The sequence below is a fragment of the Microtus ochrogaster genome, linkage group LG4 (assembly GCF_000317375.1).
Source record: "Microtus ochrogaster isolate Prairie Vole_2 linkage group LG4, MicOch1.0, whole genome shotgun sequence".
Classification (NCBI taxonomy): Eukaryota; Metazoa; Chordata; class Mammalia; order Rodentia; family Cricetidae; genus Microtus; species Microtus ochrogaster.
Window position 1 is genome coordinate 62,292,704 of NC_022030.1, and position 22,790 is coordinate 62,315,493.

General features: G+C 49.4%; 1 protein-coding gene across 4 annotated transcripts in view; it reads right to left on the minus strand.

Annotated features, from left to right (window-relative positions):
• Agap1 (ArfGAP with GTPase domain, ankyrin repeat and PH domain 1) overlaps positions 1 to 22,790 on the minus strand; it is a 456,884-nt gene that overhangs the window by 359,580 nt on the left and 74,514 nt on the right. The gene's annotated exons all lie outside the window — the stretch shown is intronic.

The window sequence follows — 22,790 nt, forward strand, 5'->3', positions numbered from 1 at the left end:
TTCACATGTGGGCACATGTCACAGACCTTCACATGTGGGCATGTCACAGACCTTCACATGTGGGTACATGTCACAGACCTTCTGCCAGCTGCATCAGAGGAAGCGGCTGTGGAAAACACCTTTCCTGGTATATGGAAAGATGTGGGCCTCCAGCCTGGCTACCATGGCAGACCATCTCAACATGGACAGTACCGGCATGCTGCTGGGCAGATACCGTCCAGGCAGAACAGACAGGGATGGGCACTGTGCCCTGGGAGTGCAGGGCCTCCCACTGCCAGCCTGTGACCATGGATGACTCAACCATAGCAGTGGAGACCAGGGGAAGCGACGAGGCCCAACTCTTACGTCCTCTGGCCACCAGAAAGGACGTCAGCAAAGCCGCTACCGATTGCTCTTCATTAGCAGCAGGGACACAGAAGAACTGAGTATTCTCCACTCAGCACTGACCAGCAGGCACCCACTGGACTATCTGAAAGTTGGATTTGAGATTACTGAAGCCAAGTGAACAGAATCTGTGCTGGAATATCACTCAGAGAAGCAAAAACACACACACACAGATACACACACACTAGGGCTTTGAGCTCTAATGAAGAGACAGACAGACACACATACACATACACACATGCACACACACACACACCAGGGCTTAAGCTCTAATGCAGAGACAGACAGACAGACACACCACAGCTTTGAGCTCTAATGCAAAGACAGACAGGCATACAGATAGACAGACAGACACACACACACACACACATACACATAAACATACACCACGGCTTTGAACTCTAGTGCAGGTGAAACACACCAGCCCCACCCTCCACCCTGAAGTATAATAGGGATAGGGGGGTTGTGATCCTATCCTTGTTCACACTAAAGAACTGTGATATGCCATATACCACGCAGTCTCTTCCCTGGCATTGTGAGAGGTATGTTCCCCAAAGTAGGGTAGTCCAAATTCCCAAGCTAGTCTCCAGTGAGGTAGGGGCAATCTGAACTGCAGAGACCTCCTGGTGCGATGGGTACAAGCCAAACTGAAACAAGACTTTGTGTAGGAAACCAAAACGCTGCAGAGATGGCCCACTGAGGTGGGCTAAACATTAAAGTCCCTTCACACTCTGTCCTCTCTGAGCTACCACAGCCTTCTTCCTGCTCCCCAAATATACCCCTCCCACACAGGATCTTGGCACTGTCTTCTGTAGTGGCACTTTCTTGCTCCCACTGAGGCCTGAGCAAGCAGCAGCTGCCTAGACAACACCACCTTCCAGCAAAGCCCAGAAGGACCCCAGGACACTGGACTCTGGTCACCCTGCTCACCTTATTGCCACTGGGGTGACCCTAGAGAAGATCTATGCTCTATACTGCCGTGTCAATGACCTCCCGTGCGGTACCCAGGAGCTGGCACACTTGCTCAGTAAATATCCGTGGATGGGGGAAGAGAGGGGTTAAGAGGCATTTATAACTATTTGGCAGAAGAAAGACACAGGCGCACACCCCAAAGATCCATCACATTCCGGCTGACAATGAATCTGCTACCCAGGTGTCATGCCGGCACCACTGGCTTGCTCCCCAGCAGCAGATGGGCAAAGTCCCCTGCAGGGGCCCAGCATGCTGTATGCTAACTCACTGTTAATTGCAAAGGACCAGGGCCCTACAGGGAGGGCTGCACCAATTAGGCCGCTCACAGAGGAATACATGAGTGATTGCCAGTTTATTCCAAGCCTCCCTTTAACCTCTCAGTCCGCACCTGGAGGAAGCAGTGTGATAGGTCTACTTAGTGATGTGAGCAGTATGTTTCTCCTTTCACTCTCTCCAGCCAATTCCCAGCCTTATTTAGGGAAAGCAGGAAGGAACGGGGTGTCTAGGGGAAAGAATGTCTGAGTATTTAGTTGAGCGTTTTCCCCTGGCTTGCAGCTCCTTAAGAGGAAGAGGGTGTTCTGTCCCTTTCTGAATGCACTGTCTCTACTGATTAGGAATCTGGGAGGTCTGGGGGTGGGGGGAGCGGCACATGAGCACTATGGGCACACAAGTATAGGTTACATGGTAGAACTCACTTATGAAAATAAGCTGCCAAATTAGAAGGGCCTAAAATCTCCGGGGCTGTCTGCCTCAAAGCACTCAAAATGGGGCTGGAGAGATGGCTCAGTGGTTAAGAGTACTGGCAGCTCTTACAGAGGACCCAGGTTCAATTCCCAGCACCCACGTGATGGCTCACAACCTTCTATAACTCCAGTTCCAGGGGATCTGAAGCACTCTTCTGACCTCTTCCAGCCCCTGGCATGCAAATGGTGCATAAACACACATACAGGCAAAACACTCATACACATAAAACAAAAACAAATACATATATCTTTCTTTTAAAATACTAAGTACATATATTTACAATCAACATTTACTGGTTACTCCTGCCATGGGAAACCAACTCTACCTTCCTATGAGAAGATGGGAGGCTATGATCAGATACAGAAGGTCAGAAGTTACAGAGGGGGCTGGGATGCATGTCTCACAGAGGAAACACTGGGGATTCGAGCTGTTGGGCTGTGCACATACACTGAGTAGTGACAGTTGAGAGGGTAACAGACTCGGAATCAGGTATGTACCCCAGTGTACGTACCAAGCTGGACAGGACTCGCGGCGCAGGCTGTCTGGCCATAGATACATGGTTGGGAACTATCCACCCAAATCTCAACCCTTCTTACACAGCTTCCAAGCCTCGGTAAGTGCTAAAGGGAGAAGGGAAATGGCACCGCACACATCCCTTGGCGCCTGAACACCATCCGCTCTTAAGCGCGTATTTGTCAGTCTGAATAAGCACAAAGGCAAAGAGCAATTCATAGATCATCAGAAGGGCCCGGGCATGCCAGGCACTGCCCCCGAGAGCTCATTACCAGCCGGCATGAATTATTTATGCAGGCCTGGCCTGCTGCACACACACATCACATGCTGTGAAGGGGCACCTGGGCCCGCTTTAGCTGGGCCACCAACCAGAGGCTCCACCCTGCTACCCTACCCCAAGAGAGGGTTACTCACTCAATTAACGAGACCTGCAGGGAGGAGAGGCTCTATGACCCACGTGGAGGGTCTCCCTCCCACACAAGAACAAGCCCAATGTGCACCCGCCTTGCTGTGAGAAGACACCCATAAAATAAAAGGCAATTTAGGAAACAACGTCTTGAAATTGCACTTGGGTGACAACTGGGGAAACAAGCCTCTCTGATCATCCCCGGGGACACAGCAGGCTGCAGGCCAGCATGATTTTTACATAAATATCAGCATCAGTACTGAGAGACAGCTGCCTATCAGGTAACCGGCGTTCTGTCTAGGATGCAGCATTGGCCCTGCAAAGCTGTGCCCCAAACAGGGCATCAGATACACCCTCTGCTACAGAACACACCAGACATTCTCAAACTGGGGCAGCCAGGAAGGTTTCTTTGTGTCATATGTAAACATATTTATACAAACATTCCACAAAGGTAGGAACTGAGGTCCTACATGTAACTAATGTTTCTCAAAGAAATGAAAACATTCACCCCAAATCTAGACACCAGAGGAAGCTCAGGGCCCTGTTTCTCACTCCAGCTGTGATGGAGACAGTCATTCTCCATACACCAGGATAGCACCCGGGCCTCTTGCTGAGAGAACACACAGAGGCTCTTTAATTACACCTGCACACCGCTCAGTCAGGCCCAGCAAGGAGCTGAGCATACAGGCGCCATAAATCGCAGCCAGAAGGGGGTCAGAGCCGCCTGCCTACCCCAGGTGACAGCGTGCACATACAGCTGCAAGCAGACCACTGCTGAGTGACCACTCATCATGGCAGTGCTTAGGATGGCATGACCCAGAAATACTGCCCATGCCCCCACTCTATGCTCACACTGACATCACAAGGTTCGTCATCTGTCTCCAAGGTGCTATGTCACATGGGCACCAACACAGGAGCACCAACCTGGGAGGACAGTGAGGTGCTGGGTGTGGAACACTCAAGTGACAAAGTGACAAATGGGCGAGCGGAGATTGCTCTTTTGTTTTCCTACTGTTCAGACCCGAATAATCATACACAAACTATATTAACTGCAACACTGTTTGGCCTATTAGCATAGACTTTTTATTAACAAACTCTTATATCTTAAATTAACCCATTTTTATTATTTTGTGTATTGCCACAAGGCAATCTGTTTTGGCACCTGTCTCCTTTAGCGGCTACATGGTGCGTATCTCTGATTCTGCCTTTTTTTTTCTTCTCTATTTGCTTGGATCTCACCTTGTTTTTTTTGCCCTGTCATAGGCCCAAAGCAGCTTCTTTAGTCATTAACCAATAAAAGCAACACATATATAGAAGGACTTCTCACACCATTTCCTCTTTTCTGTCCAAATAAAAAAGAAGGCTTTAACATAGTAAAATTATATATACAAAAGTTATCAAGCAAGAATTATAGTTATAACATTTAGTTCATTTACATTTGACAAATTAAGGAAAATATCTATCCTATATTCGTGAGTCTAAAGTTTTATAACTATTTTTTATTATAACCAAGGAAAATTGCAACTGTCTTCAACTCCTAAAGACACAAGAAGGATATAATATTACCTAAACAGGAAATGCATTGTAAGCAACTTCCAAAACTCTAGAGTTGACAGAGACATCTTGCTGCCTAGACAGTCACCCAAATTTCTTCTGTAATATTGGGGCATCCATCTTTAGCCTAATGACCCATTATATCCAGTAGACTTTTCCATAATGCAGGAAGTATGAAAGGCTGTTTTGCCTATTTTGGCAGTTTGTCAGTCACTTTCTTCTATATCCTGCAAAATATCTGGTAGTTTCTTCTGTGAAGCAGGAACTGTGAAGGACTATCCCATCTATCTTTTGGAATGTTCAGCAGTCACTTTTTGGTGGGTCCTGCATGTCCAATTCATACAACATACCATCAAGCAGTCCAGGCAAAAGTGGTTTCTTGCTCAAATGGCTAACCAACTCCATAAGGAACCTCTTCAATGCCCTTTTCCTTTTGAAGTAGATTGGTGCTGCCAGGAGCAAATGTGTCTCATTGTCATAAAGAAGTCCTAAGTTCTTAAAACATATTAAATGCCATATTCTATTAATCTTTGAAAGGTTTAAAGAATATCTATCCATCTGAAATATATCTCTGTACATCTAAAACACCTAATATGACTACAAGCTTAACTATTATAGATGACTATTAACCTATATTTCTTAATTATACATTACATTTTTAAATGAGCTGCACAAACACAATACCTTAATCAAGAACAGAAATATACATATAATAAAATTGACCTTAAATCTGTATCAATAGGCTAAGATCCATACCAATGCAAAGTATTCATCTCTATATCAAATGGGGCTGAAGCCAAAGGACAGAGTCCACATTCAGGAGCTGTGGCAGATCAGGGTTCCAAGCCTCGAGGAAGCCCATGTTTACGGGGTGGCTACAAGGACCAGGAGGGAAGATGAGTCTCATGGGAGACCAGAATGAGAACATGAAAAAGATGGGCTCCCCAGAAGTGGCACCCACAGGGGACATCTGCAGCCATCCATGCTGTGTGCACCTCTTCTCTGTCTATACTCAGAGCCAAGGCAGAGAGTCTAAGGGAGCTCAGCTCACTCCATTCAAAACGTCAAGCCACTCAGAATAAATGAGGGAAGGCTACAAGCTCTGGCTGGAGTGATCTATCTAAAACGTGTTAAAACCACAAACAATATTATGAGGGGGCTTTTCAGGAGGCAGTTGGGGGGTTAAACAAAGCCCCTCACAACAGGATTAGTGTCTATGACATACTCAAAGCACTGAGTGCATGGTCTCCAGGTCACTGTTGGCTGTGTGTCTCTCCCCCTCGTTTTTTGCCTTCCTCCCAGACGCAGACACAGTAAGAAGACATCTAGAAATCTGGAGGAAGTTCTCACCAGATCCCTCCCAGCTGCCTTCCCTGAACTCCAGGAAGACAGACTTCCTTGGTGAGGCCTCTGGACTCTGAATCTTTCACTACAGCTGCTCAGTCTGCTTACAGCAGTGTTCAGTTACTCCTGGGGAGGGAGCTGCTCCTCACTCCAAGATGGTCAGGTGAACAGTCATCACCCATCCCCCAGCAGGTGACTCAACTTCTTGTAACTCACAAGCCAGCTTCTACTTTCCTGAGTCAACACAAGCCAGGAGCAACAGCTTCGATCCCTCTACACAGGTTCCCACCCCTCTCTCAACTCCATGGATGCTGTGGAGTCCCAAGAATGCACTCGCCAGACTGGGCCTGCGGTTCTGACCACACATGATCCATTCCGGCTGCTCTCCCCACCTGGCTCAGTCTCCTGCTTGCCGGGGAAACACCCTCAACTCTTTCAGGATGCAACTGCTCGGGAGACTGCAAGGCAAACTCGCAACCTCTAAGCAATTTCCCCCTGACCAGGATGAAGACAGTATGAGACGGGTCACTCCACCAGACGTGGACTGAGGGACATGTCCTTGGCCCTTGTGGTGGCACACTTGCTCCCCACTGCACTGTCTGAGAAGACTGGGGTAGTACAGTGTTGCTTAGAGGAAGTACATCATTAAGGACAGGCCTTTGAGCAGTAAAGCCCCCACCACATCATTGGCCCTCCGCTTCTGCTTTCTACGAAAGACAGAATAATGGACCTCACCCCACCCCCGTGTCCCAGAACCGTAAGTCCAAATAAACTCTTCCATAAGTTGCCTTGGTCATGGTGTTTCACCAGAGCAACAGGGAAGTAACCAACACAGCGACCCCCATGTGGGGATGGGATAACATGGTCAGAACCAGAACTGGGTATTCGCTGTTTACTGTTTGGTCACCGAGGAGCAGCTGAGCCAGCCTGCCCCATGCCCATCTGCCGCTGTCACTTCATTGCCTGGCCCATCCCCAGCCAGGATCAACGTCCACTCCCATAAACCTCGGATCATTGGGCACAGTCTTCCTGGTTGTTTTTCCACCTGTTGCTGGAGCTTCCTGCTATTCTCCAGCTCCCCATCTTTTCACCCCAGGCTCGCCCTGCCATGGGACATAACATCACCATGCTCCCCTGCAACGCTTCTGGCCTCTTCACCTTCTACCTCTCCTCTTCGTGACCAAGGGCTCAGTCCCCTCACTACTGGTCACAAACTCTCCCTGCCTAGCAAGAAAGCAAAGTGCCTACAGAAATGGAGAGGCATCCTTTAAAGGGGCAGAGCACTCCCCGGCAGAGCTCATTCTCCCTCCAGACACCGCACACTGTTATTACTACGACTGCTCATGCTGCTGCTGTTACTGTCTCTGTCGCATGCACAGGGAGGCTGAGGCTAAGGGAATACAGGGACAGCAGAGAGAAGGTAATGGGTTAGGACACAAGCTTCACAGCACTGCAAATGTCGGAATTCTCCATGGCCCTCACCCAGGCCTCTAGCAGGCAGACTGTATGACCTCTCATGAGTTACGAATCACAGAAAATCGTTCTTCTCTCCCATTAAAAATATTGGGAGGTATTTTAGGAGTATTTGGGGAGTGGGAGAGAGATGACTCAGTTGGCAAAATGCTCACCACTTGCCCTGGATGGTTTCTGTCAACTCGACACAAACCTGGATATATCTGAAAAGAGGAAATCACAATTGAGCTTCCATGAGACTGGCCTGTAGGCAAGCCTGGGGTGAGGGGCACCTTCTTAACTGATGATTGATGTGGGAAGGCCCAGCTTACTGTGGGAATGCCAAAACTGGCTTTTCTATAAGAAAGCAAGCTGAGAACTCCGTAAGGAGCAAGACAGCATTCCTCTATGGCCTCTGCGTTGTTTCCTGTCTAAAGTTCTTGTCCTGACTTCCTCGGATGATGGGCAAACCTAAGATAAAATAAACCCTTTCCTTCCCAAGTTGTTTTTGGTTATGGTGTTTTACCACAGCAATAAAAACCCTAACTAAGACGCTTCAGTGGCATGAAGATTTGGCAGAAGGATTAGGAGGTAGAAACAGAAAGTTTCCTAGAGCTTCCTGACCAATCACTCTAGCAACTGGTGAGCTCCACACTCAGCCAGAGAGAGACCCTGACTCAAAAAGGAAAGCATTTGTGGAGGACCCCAGTGTTGACTTTGGGCCATTACACCCATACAGACACACACATGCACACATATGGTAGCTTGAATGAGAAATGCCCCATAGTCTCAGACGTCTGAACACTTGGCCCCCCTTGGGGGCACTGTTTGGGGAGGTTTAGGAGGTTCAGCCTAGATGCTGTAAGTGCATCACTGGATACAGGCTTAGAGAACATAGAACCTTCCCCTCTTGTTCTACATGAGCTCCCACTGCCATGCCTGAGGACTGTCATCATACCTCCACTCTGTCATCATGGAACTCTTATGTCTCTAGAACCTTAAGCCAAACAAACTCTTTCTTCTAGAAGTTGCCTTGGCTGTGGTTTTCTATCACAGCAACCGAAAAAAAAAACATATAAGACACATGTATCACAGATCCAGAGAATAATCTTTGGGGCAGAAACCAAGGAAAAACAGGACATGGAGGGGTTGAGGGCCTCCTGTCCAGCCCTGGCTGTACCATTTTACAGGTCTAGGACATTAGATAAATCTCTAAGCATCACCACCTCCCAGTATCCTCTTCACTCTCCAGAAGGCAGGGTTAGCCAAACACAGAGAGGCAAGCAAGAGCCTTGGTCCAACACCGAGCAGGGAAGATCACTGTCTCCATCTCTACCACGGACTCACAGTCTAGCCAGCAGCACTTCCCAATCCCAGACCTAGGACAGCTCTACCTATTGAGAGCTCCGCCCACAGAATCTCCACCAAGTCCTCGTTGGTCATAGTAATTTAGAAATTGGCAGGTCTCCACACCTAGCACCAGATTACAACGGTGCCAGCAGGGGGTGGGGGTGCAGGAGGCATGACACAGTGGAACTTTACAGATTCTAGCCATGAATCCAGCTGGTTTCACAGACTTTAGCACTGTCTGTCAACCCTCTTTCCCTGGGAGAATAAAAAGGGACTAGATGGGTACCAGGGAGGAGTCCAAAAGAAAAATTGAACAAGACTAAGAACTCCACAGTCCACCAAACAGGATGTGGATTCCTTCACTCGAACAGGGCACCTTGCAAGCCACAGGGATCTGCACTGGATGGGTATCTGTGAAGCTGGGCAGGGATGTAACCATGCCTACATCTTCTCGTTGTGATGCACAAACTGAAAAGAGCTAGGTGGTTTGTGTCCTAGCTCATGTTCAGAGTGGGGATGTCTGTCTGTAACAAACACAACAGGTACTATTCTCTCCCTCTGAAAGTCTGAAATACTAATAAAAACCCCTTGGGAACACAGGGCCTGGGAGCCCTCACTCTCACCTCTACAACCATCCTTAAAAGCAGCTCTTGGGGTGCCCTTGAGCTCCCACACACAAGGAGAATCCACACTGCTGATCCGAGCTGTCCTACCCAGAATGGCAGCTGACACAGGCCTCAAAAGGATCAGGGTTCAGACCCCTCTGGTTACACATGAAGCAAAAGCTAAGAACTTTCCATCCTGACAGTGAGCAGTCAGACCCAGGCATCAGCCCCACATCCCAGCAGTCCTGACCTACTCTGGATGCCACGTGATCACTCACTGTGGTAGGCACACTCACAGGGACAAACAGGACTCCTGAACAGTAGCTGTGCTTCCTAGTCAGATAGCACACACTGAACCCATGCCTACACCTGTCCTTTGGCCCCAGCATAATACAGAGAGAGGGAGCTCTGTCCCTGCACAGGGGGACTACGGGCCAGCACTCTGAAGAAGCAGTTTAGTAGAGGAGAGGGAGGTACTGTGATGGTGAAGGCCTGGGTTCCCAGGACCCACAACCCTCTGCGGGAATGTTCTTTGAGGTTTTATTGGGGTTTTAGACTTCTTTAATGGGGAGATAACATCTGCATGCTGTTTCTCCCAAATGCACTCTGCTGTGCACAGAATCAGGAAACCTCTCTCCCCTGTGCCACCCCATCCTTTCATCGTGGGAACAAGAGCACTGGGTCCAGTCCCGACTCCTGCCAGCCTTCTCTGCCAGGTGAGGCTAGCCGTGTAGCCGAGTCTATTTCAAGGTAACAAGTGTTAGTTTTTTTGCTTTGAAATCCCATGGTGCTCCTGATTACTTCTATCAAGAAGGGCTTGAGATGCCATCATAAGGTGTAGAGTTCAGTTAGATGTACAAAGTACACTGTTTAAATGTTTCCTTCTAGACTCAAGAACCAGACCTCCAATACAGAGCGGTTCCTGTTCTCAACCTTCCTAATGCTGCGACCCTTTAACACAGTTCCTTATGCTGTGGTGACCCCAACCATAAAATTATTTCTGTTGCTACTTTATAACTGTAATTTTGTGACTGTTATGAATGATAACATATCTGGGTTTTGTGGTAGTCTTAGGCCACCCCTGTGAAAGGGTCATTTGACAACCCCATGGGGCCCCGACCCACAGGTTGAGAAATGCTATTCTAGTGGCTGTGGTCTCAGGGCTTCTGCCTATCCTATGCAATTAGGTGCCAGTTCAGCAGTTGCCAGCATATCTGGATAGCTACAGCCAGAGTTCTGAACTGATGGGTGCCAAGTGTTGGCAATGGGCAAATGGCCAATGGGTGACTAGTGAGCAACTATCTGAGGCTCCACGAGCCTCTGCAGACAGCACTGCTTACAAGTCTAGGAAGCCCTTCCCAGCAAGAGGAACACACCACAGTCCCACCGAGCACTGTGTCCACTGCTAAATAACTGTGAGTGCCCAGACCAGAAGCTGTGGGTCAGGGCTGCAGACTCTCTCCTCCTATGCCCCAGAGCCACTGGCTGCTGGGCAAACCCGATGAGGCTTTCCACAAAGAACCTGCACAGACTTTCCTGCTTCTCCTGAAAAGTATAACCAAATCCAAAACCATAGTGCACGCGAAAGAAAGAGACAGACAGATAGACAGACATGTGCACATGGTGTGCATTTGTGTTTCTGGATGCTGCTTTCTTGTTCTCCTTTAAGGGACAGGATCTGAGGTGCTGGCAACAAGGCCAGAGGAGAAGGGGCGACATGATGCAGGTGACCCAATGCCAGATGAGGCCATGTTGAGCCGTATGGCAGTGTACCTTGGGAAGGGCACTGTGGGACTCAGCTCTGCCAGGAAGCAACTGTGCACACTGGGACAACTACAGACCCCTGAGCAGGGCTGTGCTCATCTGGGCAGCGGGATAAGAATACTCCTGAGGACAGCTGACACAGGGTGTGTGGTCCATCAGTGCCAGCCCTACCTAAGCATTAAACATCACCTCCAGGGGGCTGGAGAGCTGCCTTGGTGGCCAAGAGCACTTGCTGTCCTTACAGAGGACCCAGATTCAGCTCCCAGCACCCACTTCAGGTGGCTCACTACCTCCTGTAACTCCAGCTCCAGGGGATCCGATGTTGTTTTCTGACCTCACCTTGGTAGGCACCTATACACGCGTGGTGCACACACTCAGGTATATACACATACATATAAAATAACCATCCACAAGAAGTAAGAATACAAAAAAAAAAATGGCACCAAGAGAGAAGTAACCGTCATCTTCTTTTCCTACACCCACCAGGGAAGGAAGGATAAATTTTGGTTAAAATGCTTTTCTGAATCTATTCTTAATGCCACCTTCTGGAAACTGCCTCCATTCCAAGTGCGATGGTTATATTTATCTTACAGGGGGGAAAAAAATAAAGAAACAAACAAATAGCCCAGCTAGAGAGCGTCTGACAAGATTCAGCTGCTCTGGACATTTTTCCGTCTACATTCTTAGATTAGGGACCTATTAATAGAAAGCTTTCCCAAAACAACAGTGAGCTAGCATGGGGATGAGCCCTTCAAGGAGGCCCTCACACCACGGACACCGGAAGGGACACCCCGCGTACCACCCCAGTGGGTGCTCACACACACAGGTGCAGTGTGCCAGGCAGTGCATGCCTTGCTTGGAGGCGAGGATGACACAGCCCCAGCTGAGTGCTCAGACTGGAGACCCCAGAGCCAGAACAGAGCAAGCAAGTCTTCACAGGCAGAAGAAACAACCATGCAGAGAGATGCTCGGTGTCTCTGAGTGGACAAGACAGGCAGGGCAGCGCGGAGCTCTGGCTAGGAAGGAGGAGGAGAAAAACACATGACACACCATTGTGTCCTGGGGAGAGAGGACCTGAACGTGCCCAACGTGAAGACGTGATACAGGTTTAAGATAGTGAAAATGCTGCCTTCTTCACTATTGTCATCACACGTCACATACACAGCACAATGAACACCGTAAATATGTTCAACTGTCATGTGTCAACTTGGGAGCTGGAGAGTTGGCTTGGTGGGTACGGGAGCTGCCTAAACAAGCACGAGGAGCTGCCCTAGATTGCTTTGTATCGTTGAGATAAACACCATGACTAAGAGCAACTTGCAGAGGAAAGGGTTTGATTTCATCTCACTCAGCTAAAAGTTCACCAAGACGGAAGTCAGGGCAGGAATTCAAGCAGGAACCTGGAGGCAGAGGCTGAAGCAGGAACCGTAGAGCAGTGAGTGCTGCTTACTGGCTTGCTCCCGTTTGCTAATCTACCTTCCTTACAGACAGGATCGCCACCCCCAGGGATGGCATACAGATCACACGCACAAATGCACGCACACACATGCACAAATGCACGCGCACGCTCACATATTTTATCTTTTCAATGACAGTGAGGCCAAGGAGTATTACCAACCTAGGGACATCAGATCCCATGGGCTTTTCTGCCCCTACCCACCTTCAAAAGCCTCTGAGTAAACTGCTTTGATCACAGAGAATATAAAATGAAGTAACTGCCAGTTTCACACTTGGTGTCTCTGGGGAACATCTGAGAGATAGACATTCCTCAGAGGGCACAGGTTTTGGAAATACAGTGTGACTTTTGGCATGCTCCCAAGCATTTGAATTGTATCGTCATTTATCCTACAACAACACGAACTAAACGCTGCCAAGCTGGTTCCAACTGCCATGTCTATACATCAGTGCCTCAGGGGATCCTACAGACGGGCAGTGGTGGTCAGGCAAAAACCAATCCTCAGAAGTATCAGCTGCCAGGCTGCAGAGAGATCTGAGAAATAGCACACAAGAGTCTGTGTTCTATCCCCAGGACCCACATTTTTAAAAAGCCAGGATGGGTTGGTGAGACAGTTTAGCATATAAAGAAGATTTGCAAATAAGCCCGACAACCTGAGTTCACCACAGGACCCACATGATGGAAGCAAAGAACCAACTCCTTCTGAGTCCTCTGACCGGCACACCTGTGCTCTGGCAAGGGCATGGCCACACATAAAAAAAGTAGAATGTAATTTAAAAGAAAAAAATGAAGCCAGGCATAGAAAGGAGATGAGTGGGTACTCAGGGTGGGGTGTTCTGTGGGAGGAGCAGTCAGGGGAGGCATCTAGCTGGAGTTGGGGGAAAGAGAGCTTGGCAGGGGTGGAGGTTGGAGGAGGAGGCAAGACACTGAGTAAGAGATTGGCAAACTTCTGTCAAGGACCAGAGAATAAACAGTTTAGGCTTCACAAGCCAAGAGACACAACACAAGGAATTAGTATGTCTCTGTCTCAGCTATGTAACCACCAATTCCTTGTGAACGCAGCCAGACAGCACATGAGACCCCAAGCAGGATGTGGCTCCATCAAATAGCACACAGGGGCTGAGATCTAGCATGAGGTGGGGTGGGGCACTGAGATGTAGATCTCTTCTAACTTCCCTGCACCATGAAGCTGTCCTGAGAACCTTCCCACCATGCAATCCACAGACACAGCCCTGAACTGGATGGCCACACACACACACACACACACACACACACACACACACACAGGTCAGGGTGGTCTGAGCCGTAGGATCAAGGCTGCAGACCCTGCTCTTCCGCCATGTAGGCTAAAATAGGGACTGGGTCTTCACCGTGTGCCAAGAGAAGTCACCACAGGAAGTGGCCCCAGAGTAAGGTCACAGAACCTGGCTTTCATGAATAAGTCTAGGAAAACTGGCCGGAGTTTTAGACCACAGAGGAAGACAGCAGGGAGCCACAGAAGAAGCCAGCGAGGCATTAGAGGTAGGCCGGGCACTGCCATGGGTTGAATCATGCTGATCCATTTCTCTGGTGTGGCAGCTGGGGACCTGTTCTTCAGACTGTATTTACAATTCTAGTAGCCAGAGGGCCCCAGTGCAACTTCTTATAGGAGAAGTGGGAGGGGGAGAATTAGATCTTAATCCCACACCCTCAGGTCAGTGCTGAGCAGAAAGGCCAAGTGAGGACTAGGGAGGTGTGGTCTGAGAGCCAGGAGAGACCTCAACAGAAATGGCACCTTGACCTTGGCCACTGGCTTCTAGGACCCTGGGGGAAAGGACTGCTTTTTTGGAAGCACCCTCTCAGGGCCTGCTGTGTGGCTATCTGACAGACTGTGAGCTCTAGGGAACCCATCTCATCCCCTGCAGGGACCTATCTCTGGAGGCATGGAGAAAGGATCCATAAAGAACTCTGGGGATAGAGCAACGGAGAAGTTAGCTGGAGGAAGAAAAAAAAAGTGTCCAGGTGAGCTAGGGAAGGGAGACAGGAGGAACAGAGGATGGGGAATCAGGACATGATAACCTGAGCATGACCTGTCGCTGTGATGACCTGTCACTGTGATGACCTGTCACTGTGCAGTTTCTATGAAGATGCATGGAAACTAGGACATCAATGACGAAGCCCCTCCCACCTCCGATCTGCGTCCTGACTGGTACTACAAGGATATGTCACACCTGCACTGACGGAAAGCAAGAAAAGACCAAACACCACCTCCCCAGAGAATTTCAACCTGACTTTCTCACTCTCAAATTCCGGATAGGGCATGTGAACCTGCATTTGGGAGTCAGGAAAAAAGCCACACACGTGGATGCTGATAAGTTTGCTTCCCCCAGCTTCTTTAAGTTTGTCAGGAAAAACTACCTGTTAAACCCACTGACACGTCTTCCCCAGCGAGCCACACAGAATCGTGGGCCAAAGCCATGGGAAGAGCCATCGTTTCAGTCAGGACCAGCCCACACGCCACAGGCTGGCTGGACACTACTCGTCCTGCAGCCTTAACTCGGGCAGGAGTGAGGCACATGAGTCCTGAGGACACAAGTGCACAGGTCCAGGAAGAAGCCCACAGGAGCCTGTAGTGTCATGACCACAGACGGCCCCCAGCCTCTCCAGGGTGATGGGTAGAAGTGTCACTGTTGCGTGGGGGGGGCACTGTGTGGCATCTATTCCGGAGGCTTTTTCTGGGTTTATTTTGGGGACCATGGCCGAGACCCACACAACCCTATGGCACTTTCCCTTCCACATCTCATACCCTCCATGCCCAGCTATAACACACCTTCCTGAATTGTGCTCCAGTTCACTAGCGGGGACCACATCCTTGCCCTTCCCCTGTGGGGTATCGGGGTGAGAACATGGCCTCCCTGGACATCATCTGTTCTGTCCTCTGGTTCCCCTGGCATGACTAAGAAGAAACACATATACAGGGGCACTCATGCAAATATTCACATTTCACACACACGCACACACGCATGCACGCGCGCACACACACAGAGACATACAGAAATACACTTCTACAGCTGCACACGTGCATACACACACACTGGAAAACACCCTGTTCCAGTGAATACGCACATCCTTGCTGACTAGATCAAACATCTTCATGAGATCCCTCGGCACACTCAAGGGCAACCGGCTGTGGCACACGCAGGTGCCCCCACAAACATCAAGAAGCTTCTATGCTGGCTTTCAAGCATGGCCATCATAGGTGAAACACAGAAACCAGTGTCAGCTGACCCATATGAGCACATTTTCATCTGCTCCAGGAAAAACGAGCTCATTGGCACACACTGGATACTATAGTGGGAGGCAGTGAAGCCCCCACCCCCTCAGCTGGCCAATACACAAAACAGCTGAGCCCAATCCCGGCCCTAAATATTTACACCAATGAGTGACCCACTGGTTCTTCGTGTGCTTTTAAAACAGCCAGGAAGGGGGGGGGGGGGAACCAAGGGCACTCCATCTCTCTGAGTCTGCCTATAAACAGGACACAAGCACCCTGCCTCTCATCCCTGGGATTGAAGGTTTATCCAAGGATAGCATCTCTCTGTGGCCTGTCAGTAATGACCCAGGCTGTGACTTTCTCGTCTCCCCTGGGCCTCACCGTCCTGGGCACCACACAGCTGGGAGTGCCCTGCTCTCTGGAGAGAGAAAACAGCTCTGAACTCCTTCCAGGAAAAAATTCCAACTCCTCAGTTTGCAATGAGATTTCCCTCCAGCACAGCCCAATTGCACCTGATAACACCCCAACTCCCACCCTCTGGTGGGGGCGTCTAAGTGTAATGACCAGTAGTATGTGCTTTATGTCACCTGTGGGAGGTTCCATGATCTGGCTGTTCAAATTCAAGGTCTTGGGGCACTCCACCCAAGCTCCCGGTAGCCTGGCATTTTCTGCTCGTCCCGTTCTTCACGGACCACTCATGAAAAGCAAGCCTGATCAACTAATTATCTAAGGAAGCATCCACAGAAGAGTGGCCCTTTACTCTCAACAGCCTTAGGTTGGAGGGGACTTACAGGTGTTTCCATCTTTCATTGTATTTAAAAATACCTTTTTAAAATAATTAATATTAAAAAAAATAAAACCAAAGATGCTGCAAGATGAGTCCAAAGGAAGCAACATGCTATCAAGACACCCCAAGCAGAACAACCTCGGGACATCTGCCTGGGATACCATGACCGGTCGGTCACACCCTCGGAGGGCCAATGGAGCTCCACCAAAACACCCGCCACAGTTCTAGCAAGCAGACACTTGAGGTCACCGCACTCTGCTTAACTATCTAAGTTGAATGACCCCACTGCAGTGAGATAGAGCAAGCTGAGGCTTTTGATGCACTGATAAAACCCACATCCGGGCCACTTCCCCAGCAGCATGGAAAAGCTACACAGAATGGGACACAACGCACCAGACTTCAGTTCTCCCGGGAGACAAGAGTCAGAGTACAGAAAAGGATGGTCTCTGAGAGATCAGAGAAGCTGGGGCCACAGTCGGGTGGTCTGAAGGGCTTCACTGTGTGTGGCCAGGGGTCAGGCCCTGAGCACGACTGTCTTGATCTCGAGTGAAGTCAGCTAAGTCCAGATCCCTGGGAACTGCACCTGGAGAGATGAGTGCTGAGGCCCAGGTGTATTCCGAGCACCACGCCTTCCGACAGGGTCTGCTCGCTCTCATTCCTCTCCCACAGAACTGACTCAGTCTGCTTGGGCTGCCAGAGACTCAGTGACCTGACCACATACAGGTAGGTATTCTGAGCGCTTAAGTCCAAGGTCACATGCTAGTCAGGACACCCAGGATAACGGGCCATGCCTTAAACTACAGAGCATTTTGTCCTCGTTATGCCTCTCAGACAGAATAGAGGACACTTGTTTGCTTTGCTGTTTTTTATTTGGGGCGGGGGAGAGAGGTCTCACTATGTTACCTAGGTTTCCCTCAAACTCCAAAGCTCAAAAGATCCTCCTGCCTCAGCTCCTCGAATGCCAACACTATAGGCACTGGCCAAGCAGCCCCAGTTTCCTGACCTAATCCCGAAAACCTCCACTCAACCCATCATGGTGAGTGTCACAACTCAGTACCACCAGATAGCTCTTTTCTGGGGCTGAGAAAGGAGCAAGAGCTGTCCCCATGGCACCTTCTCTATAAAACTGCATTCACAGAATCAATGAAGCCCTAGCATCTCCTTCTACCAGCCTGTCAATAGACTAGAATCGCAGAGCTCCTCCTGCAACCACCCAGACCAAGAAGCAATGCAGAGCACTGTCTGGAGCTTAGCAGAGACACGGGTTCTAGGCATCCCATGCTTGCCGGACTCAACTCTGCATGGAAGGATGTTCTTCAGGACTTAGCACATGGAGCTAGAAGAGCCTGGACCAGATGCTCTTCCTGAGGCAACCCCTATCTCTCCAGGGGCTCCACACGGCTCAGCCTCCTATGCCCGCCCAGATCCTACCTCCTGGGTGTAAGCCAGTGTTAGCTGAGAAATACAGGAAATGGTCTGCCAACCCACATGTGCTGACCGGCACTTCAGCATTCATGGCCAGCTATGCCGACAGATCTCAAGGGTGACCCCTGAACACCCAGCATCTGTTCAGGTGCGCAGTGGTCCACTGCATGCCCGGGTGTTGTCCAACCAGTCCCAAAGTACAACCAGGTAAGCAGGAGATGAGCCTGCCCTCACTACTCAAACATGCATAGCAGTACACAATCAACCCTGTGGTTCTCCGCCATATTTCTACAGCCTGCTCTGGCTGCGCAAACATGCATGGCAGTACACCATCCACCTCGTGGTTCCCCGCCATATTTCTACAGCCCGCTCTGGCTGCTGCTGACTGACAGTAAACGGATGTTCACAAATCAAACAAATGTGTAAATTTTCCTTAATTTTCAAAGATGACTAAAATTTTCATGAACTGTCTTTGCCACTTCATATTGCTACCAACAGTTAATTCCTGCTGATTTCTTCCAGCTACGGACACTCAGCCCTAGCAGCACGGGCTCTATTAACACCCAGCTTTAGGGATGGGCTTGCACAGGCACCGGGCAGTGAGGACAGCGCTCTGCTCGCATGTCTCACTGCCTCCATCTACTGGTGGCTGGTGAGTCTGAGTCAATCAAAAACCTGGCTTCAGGTGATCCAGCCACACCTGGGGATCTACCCAAAGGAACTAAGCGCATGGCAGAACCTTCTCGCCCAGGCCTACCACAGCCCTGTTCACCACAGCCCGGGTGTCTGGCACCGGATGGATGAATAAAATGGAGTATATATTATATAATAATATATATTTAGGGGTTTTATTTAGCCGTAAAGAGGAAATAAAATATGCTATTGGCAAGAAAACAGAATCAGAGGCTGTCACATTAATAAAGTAAGCCAGACCCATGGTGACAAATACTGCATATTTTCTGTCATATGCAGAACATGGGTGTTGAACACTCCACACCTCCACGCACACCATGAAACAGGGGAGGAATTATTTGGAAAGAGGAGGTACCAAAGCAGGTAAAGACAGAAGGGAGTAAAGGGAAAACATAATAAAAAACACATTCGTCAGACAAATATAAAGTAACAAAAGAACCCAATCAGCACTAACATGTCCACAGCACCATTTTGGTCACAAATAAAAAACGGAACGAGTGATGTAAAACATCAGACGTAACAAAGTCAACGCATGAGCAGACACACAGAGACGACAGTAAGCCCTGGGAGAAGGCGCGCCTGGACCTCACTCCCTTCTGGGAGTGAGCAGAAGCATCCTCCTCCCAGGATACCTGGGGTTCTGCACTCAGCTCTCAGAGCTGGGCTATGCAGAAATCAGCAACATAGCCACAGGCTCCTTCACAAACCCTCGGTCTCCCCCACCACTTCTGCACATACAGGCAGAAGGATCCTCATCTGAGTTCAAGGCCGACTGGTCTTCAGAGAGAGACCCTATCTCAAAAATAGACAGACAGATAGACAGATAGAACAAGCAAACAAACTAGCAGTTTACAAAAACACTGATCACTCTCTCAATTCATCTTTCAAACAGGAAAAGAAAAAGAAGAAAAAAAGATTAAATCTCATGAAATAACTCAATAGGTCAGCCAAAGGACAGAGGGGGGAAAACAACCATAAAGGAAAAAAATTATCATTTAAGAAGTCAGAACAGAAGACCCGGAAGTCATTCTTAGTCTTGGGGAAGAAAGGAGGGTCACAGAAGGGGAAAGGGCACCTGGGGTGCAGATGCCAACAACTGACAGCCTGCTAGCTGCTAAAAGCGGAATCCTCGGTGCAGAGTCTGACACGGCCAGCAGGGGGCAGCATAGGCGAGCGAGACGCTAAGTCTAAGATCCACTCTCCACTTAAAGACTTCTCAAGCCCCACTTCCTTCCTGCCGCTTGAATGGCCTTATTTGCTGAACGTGAGTTTACAACTACTGCAGAACAAAAATTTTAATCTATGTGTACTCTTAAAATTCCCCTAAGAATGTGATTCCTCTTTTTCTTTATACTACTTGAAGAAACAAGTTTGAAGGCCTCAAAGCCAAAATTAAAGTATATATTATACTTGAGTGTATGTCTGTTTGCACGGTGACTTTTTACAGTCACCAAACATCACTCGCTTAAATGAGGCAAAAATTTTGAAGGTTTTTATAAAGTTCATGAGAAATATTTAATATATAAATTAAGCAGTAAACTGATTTAAAGCAAAAATATTAAAAACAGAATCAAAAACTCATCAATACCACTATAACTCATCCTAAGATTTTAAGCCATTGTTCTTGAAATTAGACTCTTAGGTCTCTGGAGGTCACTGCCCACCTACCTTCAAGGACTGATCCCACCCATGTAAATGTTCCTTCCACCACAAAGCCGAGGGCGAGCTCAGGAAAAGCTGACCATGTGCACGCCTGCATGGGAGCCTGCAGAAGTTCTGCCGTCCATTGCAAGGTGAAACTCGCAGCTATCACACAGGGCCACTGCTGCAGGCCACAACTGGCCAGCCACCTCATACCTAGTCAGGTGAACTAGGGGCTACAGCTGGAGTGAGGTGGATTCTAGAAGCTCAGTGGCTCTTGAGGCTGTCTTTCATGCCACAGTTCCAACCCCCTTTCATGGGATCACCACAGACGGCAGACAGGAGACAAAGTGTGCCTCTTTAGGGTACCAAGAAGTCTCTGTCCACCCTACATCTACTTCCGGTTGGCCTTTTCTTCCATGGTGGAACAGCCTACATAACACCCTCAGCCTGCGGAGGGTGCTCCTTCCCCAGCCATCATATCCCCAGGCAGAATCAGTAGCCAAGGCCAGGCTCTGGCTCCCACCAGGACCAGCTCCCAGGGAAAGGAGTGCTTGGAAAACCTGCCAGACTTGTATCCAAGGTCAGAGAAACAGAGGTGAGTTTCTGTAGGGAAAAAAGCTGAAGAACAGAAGGAGATACCAACTGCTGAGAAACCGAGAGGCCAGCTAGGACTCGGGAATGAGCCAGGAAAACAAGCCACCTGGGAGCCATTGCCACTGGCAACAGCAGTTTCCCCATGCAGAGCAGCAGGGCACAGCAGGGTCTGCAGGGGCAGTGTCAGTGGGCTGGCATCTGCAGCAAGCTGGATCTGGAACAGAGGCTGGCAACCTCACAGTAAAAGACGTCCTTAGACGGACGGGAAAGTAATCACTGGTCTCAGGCTGTGAACTGAAGGAAACGCACAGACTGGCCAAAAAGAGAATTTAAGGGTCCCAAATCAATGAATATTCCTCAGGGTGTGTGTGGCCTTCGGAGTTTCTACAAAAATCCAATGACTACTTCACACCCCGGTCTTGCTATCGGCAGAGGCCATTGGTCAGAGCCTGAGTGGAGAAGATGTCAATGCCTCAGCACGGACAGTGGAAGGAAGCCTGCAAGGGGCTGGAGGCGGAACACAGAGACAGGTCTGAGGAGATTAGAGTCACTTGGAAAGTACCTTTCCCACAGTTCCCATTTAACACTGTTAGTACTAAGCTGTGCAGGAACAATTATGGTTCATCCTCCAGCAAATGACTGCACTTCCATTCCTGGGACCTGCAGGAAAGGGGCTGCAGCACCCGACCCCACACAACCCCAGCATGCTCCACAGGGATGCCCAAGCTTCTGACTGTAGTAACCACCCCCAGGCACGAGGCTGCTCTTTGGTAGAACAGACTGTTTCAAGGCTGTTATGGGAACCCTCTCCCTGAGGAGACAGGGCATCATCTTTAGCCCCGACCCCTGTAGGGCGCCAACAAACCACACAGAAGTCCTCACTGAAACAACCAAAGCACAGGTGACCGGTTGCTTCCAGGACTATGAGCAACTCCAAAGCAGCTGTCCACCAGGAAGCCTCGCCCCAGCATGGCTGAAGGGCTCCCCCAAAGTTGCACAGGGAGGTCTGCTCCCCAGCTAACACCCCACTGTCTATAGCACTTCCCCCAGACCATGAGGCCGTGCACTATTAGGCAGAATTAACATATAACAAACCACTGGCCAGGGGGTGCAGAAGGGTGACTGAGATCAGGTGAGGGTCCAGTGAGCCCCTCACACCCCTCATACTATGAGGGAATGTCGACCATCAACAAGTCCTATCTTGAGGGTCTCTTGCAAGCAGTCACAGCTGCTCGGATGATAGGAACAAAATGCGTGTCTTTCCATCCTTCAAAGAATGCCAAGCACACACTTCAGGCGTGGCACAGGCCGAGCTCGGGATTGCAACCTCATACCTGTGATTTTGCCTTGCCAGGAGCACAGCTCCACAACAGCTGCGTCTCTGGCTGTCTTTCACTGGCCAGCTGTCTGGAGCGCAGGACAAGACGCCTTCACCCTTCCACTGGACTCTCCTTTCCCACCCAGGAGGCTCTGCAAGTGCACAGCAGATTAGCAAGCTCAGTGGACAAGGGGGACAGAAGTGATTCTGTGGCTGTCCCCATGTTTATATATGGGAAATACATTCTCTCTACAAATGGTTCAAAGAAAGTTATTCAATGCAAGCCACTGGCTTTTCCAAGCAAGTAAGGATTTAGTGGGCATTTCCACTATCAACAGCACAAAGGCCAACCACAGGCAGAGTTAAAATCAAGTAAATGAAGCGTGGGACTTGAACCTGGGCCCCAGCTGTTCTCTGAGTCTAGCACGGGGAGTTTGCTCAAGCCATCCGTTCATGGGTGTGGACTCTACAGGAATGGGGGAATGGACAGCAGGAGTCCCAGAGAAAGCTGCTTCTCAGTCAGCCCTCAACA